The 10,742-nt window shown below is 45.0% G+C and overlaps 1 pseudogene; it reads left to right on the top strand.

Annotated features, from left to right (window-relative positions):
- The first annotated feature begins 5,780 nt into the window (after positions 1–5,780).
- LOC102256558 lies at positions 5,781–7,390 on the top strand (annotated as a pseudogene).
- The last annotated feature ends 3,352 nt before the right edge of the window (positions 7,391–10,742 follow it).

Here is a 10,742-nt window from a genome sequence, read left to right as displayed (position 1 = left end):
GGGGGGACCAGGTCTGCAGGGGAGGGCAGTTGGGGGGGACCAGGCCTGCAGGGGAGGGAAGTTGGGGGTGACCAGGCCAGCAGGGGAGGGCAGTTGGAGGCAATTGGGCTGGCAGGGGAGGGCAGTTGAGGGCAATCGGCCCGCAGGGGAACAGTTAGGTGTAGATCAGGCAGGCAGGGGAGTGGTTAGGGGGTGATCAGGCTGGCAGGCACAAGCGGGTAGGGGGAATCAGGCAGGCAGGCAAGCGAGTGGTTGGGAGCAAGCAGTCCTGGATTGTGAGAAGGGTGCAGACTGGGCTGAGGGACAGCCCCCCCTCCCAGTGCACAAATTTCATGCACTGGGCTTCTAGTTGTAAATAATGCTGTAATGAACATAGAGGTACATATATAATTTCAAATTAGTGTTTTGGATTTATTCAGATATATTCCCAGGAGTGGAATTACTGGACCAAATGGTAGTTCTATTTTTAATTTTTTGAGGACCCTCCATACTGTTTTCCATAGTGGCTGCACCAATTTGCAATTTCACCAACAGTGCACAAGGGTTTCTTTTTCTCTACATACACACCAACACTTGTTGTTTGTTGATTACTGATGACAGCCATTCTGTCAGGTATGAGGTGATATTTCATTGTGGTTTTAATTTGTATTACTCGATGATTAGTGACATTGAGCATCTTTTCATTTATCTGTTGGCCATCTATATGTCATCTTTAGAGAATTTTCTTCTCAGGTCTTCTGCCCATATTTTAATTGGATTGTTTGGGGGAATGTGTGTGTGTGTGTGTGTGTGTGTGTGTGTGTGTTGGAGAGATTTGCTTGTCATCCCTGCAGGATGTGAGGGTCCTGAGTGGGCAGTGAGGGCAGAGGTGGCCCTTTGTAGCGGGTGTGTGAAAGGGGGATCCCTGTGCCTGGCTGAGGCCACAGAGAGAGATCCTGAGGCAAGCTGAGCGTTTATTTTATAGCCAGAGGTAAACAAGGTAGTGGTCACCATAGTTACAATGTTCTTGTGACCTTCACTTGTTTTGGCAGCACTTGCTACTCCTCCCACAGCCCATTAGCTGCCCAGATAAGATCTAGGGAGTGTCATAAAGTCAAGCTTAATTATGCTAAGAGGACTGTGCTCTCTAAGCTGGGACTTGTTGGCTTTGCCGCCAACAGGTCAGTCTGAGGCTTAACCCTATAGTCTCGCCCTACAGAGTGTGTGTGTGTGTGTGTGTGTGTGTGTGTTGAGTTGTATGAGTTCTTTATAAATTTTGGATATTAACCCTTTATCAGATGTATTATTGGCAAATATCTTCTCTCATTCAGTAGGTTGTCTTTTTAAATCCTCACCAGAGGACTAAGGGTATTTTTCCCATTGATTTTGAGAGAGAGAGAGAGAGAGAGAGAGAGAGATCCATGTGAGAGAGACACATTGATTGGTTGTCTCCTACATGTGCCCCCGGGGATGGGGATTGAACTTGCAACCCAGTTAGAGAACCGAACCCTTGACCCTCCAGTGCACAGACTGATGCTCTAACCACTGAGAACACCGGCCAGGGCAAGTTGGTTATCTTTTTATTTTGTTGATGGTTTCCTTTTCTATGCAAAACTTTTCAATTTGATATAGTCTCATTTATTTATTTTTCTTTTGTTTCCCTTACCCAAGGAGATGTATCAGAAAAAAAAATATTACTAAGAGCAATGTTAGAGAATTTACTGTCTTTGTTTTCTTCTAGGAGTTTTATGACTTCGAGTCTTATATTTAAGTCTTTAATCCATTTTGAATTTATTCTTCTATACAGTATAAGAAAGTGGTCTAGTTTCATTTTTTACATGTATCTGTCCAATTTTCTCAATAGTATTTATTGTATAGACTGCCTTTACCCCATTGTATATTTCTTGCCTCCTTTGTCATAGATTAATTGACCATAAAGGCATCAGTTTATTTCTGGGTTCTCAATTCTGTTTGATGTCAAGTAGCAAGATACCTCCAACTTTGTTCATGTTTCTCAAGATTGCTGTGGCTATTCAGGGTCCTTGTAGTTTCATATAACTTTTATAATTATTTGTTCTAGTTCTGTGAAAAATGTCGTTGGTATTTTGATAGGGATTACATTGGATCTATAAATTGCTTTGGGTAGTATGGACATTTTAACAATGTTAATTCTTCCTCAGCAAAAGTCTCAGGGTACAGCTGCCACCGCCTAGGGCCTGCAGACCTTGAGGTCTGGCCAAGTTTCATGGAGTCCTCAGGGCGGAGCTAGGCTAATGTAGGTTAAATTGGCCCCACCTGGGGGGAGGGGGGAGGTGCTCAACACAGGAAAGGTGGCATCCAACTGCCACGCAGGAGGAGGGCTCAACACAGGGACAATGGCAGCCAGCCCTCCAGCCCTCACTCTGAATCCACACAACTGTTTCTCCCTGTATGTTTCTGGCACCCCCTTAGTCACTGTCCCTCTGCTGGAGACCAAGATGAGTGCTAGTGAGCGAGTTTGTATGTAAGAAGTTGTCTGGGTTTCCAGCAGCCTTCCATCTCATGAGGATGGTGGAAACCCCACTGATATTCACAACCAGACATTATGTGGCCTCCTCTTCCCGGCACTGGTGTTCCAGGCTGGGAAGCCTGGGGTGGGGCTGAGAGCCCTGCTCCTCAGAGGTGACCTCTGCAGCTGAGATATCCCTCGGGATTCTCCACCTCCGCATGGGGTGTGGGGCCAGCCCCTTTTGTGTTTCTGCCCTTCCTACCAATCTCCATGTGGCTTCTCCATTATATCCTTAGTTATAGGACTTCTGTTCAGCGAGTCTTAGGATGGTTCTCCAGGCTGATCGTTCCATAATTTAGTTGTAATGTTGGTGTGGTCATGGGAGGAGATGAGTACAGCCTAGATGTTTATGTGAGAAAAAAAACTTACGTCATTTCACATATTCTGTCGCTTACAACCAGACTTTACTCTTACGTCATTTCACATATTCTGTCGCTTACAACCAGACGTTACTCTAAGTAATACATTTCACCTCAAAAATAATGAGAACTCAGCCTGTCCACTCAGTATATTTTGGATAAAATCCACCATTTAAAGAAGGATGGTCTCCCAGAGCAGAAGCTGGAAAATGTACCCTGCTTACAGCTGACTGGAAACTGGTGCTTTATCTTTAAAGAAGAAGCATTGTTTGGGCAACATGGATAAAATGAGAATCAGAGGAGCAAAACTGGGGTGTGACCAACCAGCACCGAACCAAAGAGAGAGGTGGCCAGGTTCTGATTTTACTTGAACTGTCTGGACCCTGTGCCTCAGGATCATATCCCCGCTTGGCTATGCTGAGGACATTCCTACCACCTTCCACAGAAGTGTTCCGCTTCAGTCTATTCTAGTCCAGTGAGCCAGGGAACCCACTGACCGTATTCCTTCTGGCCCACACTACAGCCTCACATATGGGCAGCTTTTGTTTCCCTAGACTTGCTCAGGACTCTCCACCAACTCCACCAGAGAGGGTTCTTAAAACTTGCAGGAGGGCAGAATCTGGTCCATGCTCTTCATTTACGAATACCAGCCTGACCATTCCGGATGCACCTTACTTTATACATGCTCCTCAGTTCTTCGAAATCAAAAATGCTAGTACTTAGCCCTGGCCTGTTTGGCTCAGTAATTAGAGCATTGGTATGTGGACTCAAGGGTCACAGGTTCAATTTCGGGTCAAGGGCAAGTACCTTGGTTGCAGGTTCCTGAGATCCAGTCTGGGCACGTGCAGGAGGCAACCAATCGATGTGTCTCTTTCACGTTGATGTTTCTCTCTCTCTCTCCCTCCCCTCCTCCTCCCTCACTTCTACCCTCTCGATAAATCAATGGAAAAAAATATATTCAGGTGAGGATTTAAAAAAAACACCTGTATTACTTATATCTACATCTCTTAAAACTGAAAAGTGGGGCAATGTATAAGATGAAAGTCAGGACAGCAGTTTCCTCCTGGCAGGGTGAATGGGGAGGGGAAAGATGCATCTATAGAGAATTGCATGAATGTCTAGAGTCGGGGCAACTTTTCTTCTTAACCTAGGTGGTGGACACAGTCATTATTATTAAAACTGCACATATACATTTTATACCCTCTTCTGTATGAAGGATATAATCACAATAATAGATACACATTAGAACTCCCTATTCTTGAGTTATCTTCAAAGTTATAAAAACAATATGTAATGCAAAAGTCAATTATATCAGTTAATGTAAAACTAATCCCTGATCATCAAATGAATAAAATGGACATTCTTGCTTCAGGAAGCCCAGCCTGAAAAAGGATTAAAAGCCTGGAAGGCCAATGGGAGTCAGCTGCCTGGGGGTGTCCATCAGAGTAAGGCTAATTATGATCCCCAAAGAAACACTCTAGCTGACGTCATCCCAGCAGAAAACAGATGGCACACTCAACGTGCTCAGAGTGGGTCATTTGAGAAGCGTGTGATAAAGGGACTATTTACAAAGATGCCAGCAAAGTTTGGGAAAAACTGTAAGTGACGATATCACACTAGGGTTGGTAACCAAGGTAGGTCAGGGAGGGTGTCAGCACCCCTGGGGCCAAAAGGTGAGGAAAGGGAGTACTTACTGTGTTTCAGTTGGGGACAGAGCTAACTGATGGAGGTGGTGTTTCACTGAGCTTCCCAGAGAAGCACAGCCAGCCTGACATGACCTGGCAGGGAGGGGGCCTGGAGAGTAAATGCCCAAACTACCCTCCTCTAAGATCTTGCTAAGGTTCCCTACTGGCCAAACCCAACAGGAAGGAAGTCATAGGACAAGAGAGCCCAGTGATGTGATCCATATAAGACACCCATTTGAGGGACAGAGAAGACCAGAGAAAGGTGGAAAGAATATCTGGAGAGGCATATAAAAGATATCCAGAACAATGACTTTTGTTTGTGTGTGAAGAAATGAGGTTGAAAACTTCGCAAAGACATAAACCTGCAAACTCAAGTAGCTCAATGAACCCAAAGGAGCTAACACAACAACCTATAAGCCCAGACATATCGTAAATTAAGCTGCTAAAGACTAAAGAAAAAATCTTGAAAACAGCTAAATAAAAATGACCCATTGCCCATGGAGAAGAGTGATCCAAATTAGAAACTCTATGGCAAAGGAAGCAGCAGAATGGTGTGCATTTTTAGTTGTTAAGTATAAGCACCATGTTGTACAGCAACATTTCAGCATGACTAAAAAGGGAGTACTAGCACAGGGAGCATTTTGAAGGTAATGATACTGTTCTTCATCCTGCTCATGGTGTTGGTTACATGACTCAATATATGTATTAAATCTTACAGAACTGTACACAGGAGAGGAAAATGTCAGTTTTACTATAATGATCATTTATACCAAGATAGTGATAAAGAGATGAATTTCGGGTTATTTTCCTATCTCTATGTCAGTATATCAAAGTCATCTCTAGGTTTTCATATTCATTTTCTCCATAGAAAACAGGAACCTGTGGCTTTGGCTGTATTTTCAAATAATCAAATAGATATTGAATTTTACAGAAATGGTAGAGTGGCGTGACATCTGATTTCCCACAGAAGAGAAAAGCAAAGACCCAGGACTCTGAGGCTGCTGGGAAAGAGGAGGGTCACCCAGGGAGACAGAGCCCAGAGGGGCTCGGGGAGAGGGTTGTGAAGGGTCTGGCAGAGGGAATTGGGTCTCTAAGAGACTCAGATCCACCAGATGCAATCAAAAAAGGAGGTCGCCAGATCCTGACAGTAAAAGACCACTTCTGAGCAGCAGGGTAAACTGACTTGACATTCATTTATCTGAACGAAAAATGGAAAGAATTTACATCCAGTTGGGCCATAAAATGGCTGACTTAGGTGATCGTGGATTTGACAATAAGTTTAAGGCCATGGAGGCTATCTTTTTGGCACAAGGACTCAGTTTTAAAGAGAAGACTGAAGTTGAATCATTTGACCATATTAAAGGCTATAACCTAATGTGTGATCTTCTACACATCCAACCAGCACCAAACAATGGTACCCGTGGTAGTTTAAACCATTTTCTGAAGGTGCCTTTTCATGAGCCATCCCATGCAGAAGTGTCCAAGTTTTCAGTTTGTGGCTTTACTGTTCCATCGGCCACACATACTCTAGATTGTTTATGCACTGAGCTACCAGAAAATTCTAATGTAGAACGGGGGAATCAAATGCCAAATCTCCCTCACGATGAAATGACAGCGACAGAGAAACTAAACTTGCCATGTGGGAGGCCCAGGGTTCTGCAGAACAACAAGGAACACTGTCTCCTTTATCACAGGGAATATGTCAGTGGAGTTGGAAAAGCTACCAAGATGCCCATGTGGAGCTCATATACAGTCCCCAAACCAGGAGACACTTCACCTCTTCCTCCCATTGTCCCAGACTGTCTGAGGGCTGATCCAGGGTTGCTCCTTCTGAGAGCCAAAATGTTCCTTCTATTTACCACACAAGAATATCATCCACGGCTTCCTCTATCCTTCTGCATACAATAGCACTTCTGATAGTCAATAGAATGTTTTAATTATAAGTAATTCGGTTCCTATGTATAAAGCATTCAAAAAAATATGGGATTATTTCCACAATGTTCTTTTCCTAGAACATGCCATGGAAAGAAATGGAGTAAATGTCGTTAGTAGACCAGTATCCTATATAATAAAAGGGTAATATGCAAATCAACTGAACAGCAGAACTACCGGTCACTATGATGTGCACTGACCACCAGAGGGCAGATGCTTAATGCAGGAGCTGCCCCCTGGTGGCTAGTGTGATCCCACTGGGGAAACATCACTTTGCCAGAAGCTGGGCTCACGGTTGGAGAGTGCAGCAGCAGTGGAGGGAGCTTCTCCCACCTCCATGGCAGCGCTAAGGATGTCCGACTGCCGGCTTAGGCCTGCTCCCCACAGGCCTAAGCCATCAGTCGGACATCCCCTGAGAGTTCCTGGACTGTGAGAGGGCACAGGCCGGTCTGAGGGACCCCCACCCCCCCCTCCCGAGTGCATGAATTTTGTGCACCAGGCCTCTAGTTTGATTATAATTACGATGGTCATTTTGATGACCCAAGGGAAATTACAGAATATGTAGTTAACAGCAGTGTTCCCATTCCAACACACTACTTTGTGGTGCTGACTAGTTGTGAAAATAAGAGTACACCCCCGACACCTGAAGTGACTGGACGTCCTATCCTTCATCATCCCTCACCAACCTACCAACGTGGAGAGCTGCCCTGCACGTACCAGTAAACCAGAAACTGTTTGAATTGAAGAAAGATTGAAAGCCCATGTTGCCCAAGTCCACAATGTGGAACTTCTCACTGAGCTACACTTTTATTAAGAAAAAAGCACAGCCTGTCTCTGAAAGTCTGCAATTAAAGACATATTTACCCACATTTGAAACCATTGTTTAACTAGATATATAAAACAATTTTGACAATATGTAAATGATTTTTCTTTTGAAGAATCATAAAATAAAGTTTTCTATTTTTCCTAAAAAAAAACTTAATGATTAACGAATTCAAAGACAGAATTGAAACAAGATTGAATTTTATTTCAAATGCCTGATGCCACATCTGAATTCCCCCTTATAAGCCATCTAGATGTGAGCAACATCGCCACCTAGTGGCTACAGTTTTCTTCAGGAGAAACTAGAAAAAAATTAAATTTTTCACACAATTCTTTGAAAATTATTAATGCATTATTAAACAAATATCTACTAATATCTCCCATGTGTCAGACACTGTGGGTACCCCAGTCCACCTGCTCTGTTTGAGCCAATTGGTTAGAATCATGCTATTTCATCCCCCCAAATCCCAGAATTAGAAGGTAGCTGGGGAGTTTCCTACTGCTCCACTGCCTCCAGCCCATTTTCTCCCTGTCTCTTTCCAGGGACACACAATTTAGGAACCAGATATCCCAGTTCTGAACTGGAGTCGGCCCCTGCCACAGCCCACCTTGCCTGAGCATCCACAGAGATGTCAGCTCCATCCAGCCCCAACCGGCCTGTGAGACACAGGCCTGCTGATTCATTGGGAAGACACATACAAGAGCCACTTTGAAAAACATGCATGAACTAGTCAGACAGACATGTGGCTTATTGCTGCCCTATTGCATCCTAAAGTATGCACGCAGGTACAGAGTCACCAGCTCACATGTACAAAAAGGGTAGTAGAAACATTGTTCATAATCCCCCAAACAAGCCTAATACCCCGGAAACAAGCCTCTGGCAGAATGGACATAAATTGTTGCAAATTCCCAGAATAGAAAACTACATTACATCACAACAAACTACTCACAACTAAATTGAGCAAAATATGCAAGACATGAAAACATACCTTAAGTAGGATTTTATTTATATACAATTCAAAACAGGCAAAACCTTTAGGGATGCATACATAGATGGCAAAACACTAGTTTAAGGAAATGCAAGTAAGTGATTTTCACATGAGCCACTACATGGGTCCCTGGAGGAGTGAGAAAGAAAGGGGGGTCATTATTAGGTAACTGGGGGTGCTTCTGGGACTATGAGCTACTTTTTGATTTGAAGATAGATGTTCGTTTCATAATTGATCATGCAACCATATATGTTTAGAACTTGGCTGGAGTTCCTGGCTAGAGATCCTGGCTAGGCTGCTGATCAACTGAACGCTGTCTCTGTGTCATTCCTTCTTCGCCAACTCCATCCACACCTTTGGGGACCCCTGGACCTGCTGGGGCTGGACCTCAGCAGTAATTGGGGGTGCTTCTGGGACTATGAGCCACTTTTTGATTTGAAGATATATGTTTGTTTCATAATTGACCATGCAATCAAACTTATATGTTTTATGTGCATTTGTATATATGTTATATTTTACAACTAAAAATAAAAGTAAAGAACTAAAAATTCTTTATACAAACCTTAATGACAGCAGGAATGCAAATTTCACTGAAGTGGTGCAGCGACCTGGGCAGGAGTTTACAGATTATAATCTGACTTAAAATTTTGAAATATAACCCAAATCTAAGAGGGAAAGCTAAATGACCCCTCCTCTAAGTGGTAAAGCCCCTATTTTGGACTGTGAAGAGGGCTCAGGGTGTCCCGTTACTGTATCAGACCAGATGCAGACACATCCCAACCAGGCACTCTAGCTGTTAGGAAGCCTCAGCAAACTGGGAACGCATTCCCGAAAATTGGAGAGCGCAATCTTAAAAGAAGGAATTCATATGCCAAGCAGCACTTTCAAGAAGAAAATAAAACCAACATTGGGGATACGCCTAGTTCCAGAAGTGTTTCAAGCCATAAATAATGGGAAATGCAGTAAAAGAAGCCGAGGCTAGACATAGGACTGAATGAAATAAAGAAATGTAATAGCTAGAGACACTACCAGGGTACGAACTCCCATTCCATTGCTGAATTCATAAAGGGTGACATGGTTTGAAGATCCTAGCAACAGACGAGAGGAATTTAGAAAGGTGGTGCTATATCCCCAAGGGTTGAGGGATATATGCCTGTCCCTACCATGCAGGAAAAGTCAGCCCCTAGCATAGCGCCTGCCCACAGTGGACAGGCATTCACATTTGCTGGGTGAATAGGAAACCAGAACAGAAAGGCTTCCAAACTCCCCGAAGCTGCGCTACCACGACAGGAGGTGGCGCTGTTCTCAGTCTAGCGTTGGGAAGGCGGGGCTTAGAGCATCCTCGTAGCCAATAGACAATCTGCCTCTAACAGCCAATGAGGAAGGAGCTGTGCTCAGACCCACAGAGAGCACACGCCCTGACGCGCGCGCACCGGGCCTTGAACTCGGACTGGGGGACTGTCGGAGACCCTAGACCAGTAGAGACGTGGCCTCTAAGGGCCCCCCACCCTTAGGCCGTCCCCAGCCAGTGTCTTGATCCCCGCCTCCAAGGGCTGCCCCGGGAACCCCACCCCGCCCTTCCTGGAGCCCCCGGGGGCCAGCGTCCTCCCCTTTCCCCGCCTCCCGCTGCCGCTCAGCCTGCATTGCAGTATATGCAGCCACGCCCACCCCACCTACTTCCAGACCTGCCCCACGAGTTTCCACAACCTTTTCCCAAATAGGGGACGTTTCCTCGCACGGGAAGCCCCCATCCAACAGGTATACTCTGCGTGCTCTTTGTAACTGCCTAACCTCCCCAACTAGATGGCAAACCCTGAAGTCAGGACTGGGTCGGGTGTGCCTGCATCTCCCTGCTGCTCACCTGAGGATGTCCCAGGGAGCAGGTCTCTTTAAACATTACCCAGCTCGACCTAACTCCTGGGGCAATGCCGGTTCCTTTACTGTTCGAATAGAATTAGGCTTTCCTGTCACTCCATTACCTAGGAAGGAACACTTGCTGGATGGAAGGTGGCACAGAATTCCTCTGGGACCCCACATCCTTCAGATTAGCCTCGCCCACGAGTGGGCGTGCTGTTTTCTGCCTGAAGGCACCGGGGTTGAATTTGGATGCTCAGAATAGAATTTGTGGAAACCAATTAGGTGCTGCCCTAGAAACTAGATTGATGAGTCTTCTTCCGACCAGAGCATGTGGCCAGACCCGAAGGCAAAAGTAAGAGAGAAGTACTTAAAGTGGAGCCTTGAGTTTGCAGGAGACGGTACTCATTCATGTGTGGATGAAAAGGGGCCACGTGCCAACCTGACAAGCTCAGGGAAGGCCTACATGGTGGCCTTGCAAACTCAGACCTACAAACCACAAAGGATGGTCTGAAATGAACACTTTTTTTTTAATCTTTATTGTTGAGATTATTTACTGATGTCTGTTAGGTTG

This window comes from Myotis brandtii, unplaced genomic scaffold (assembly GCF_000412655.1).
Source record: "Myotis brandtii unplaced genomic scaffold, ASM41265v1 scaffold1533, whole genome shotgun sequence".
Lineage (NCBI taxonomy): Eukaryota > Metazoa > Chordata > Mammalia > Chiroptera > Vespertilionidae > Myotis > Myotis brandtii.
Note: the sequence above shows the minus strand (reverse complement) of the source record. Positions and strands in the feature narration are given on the sequence as shown.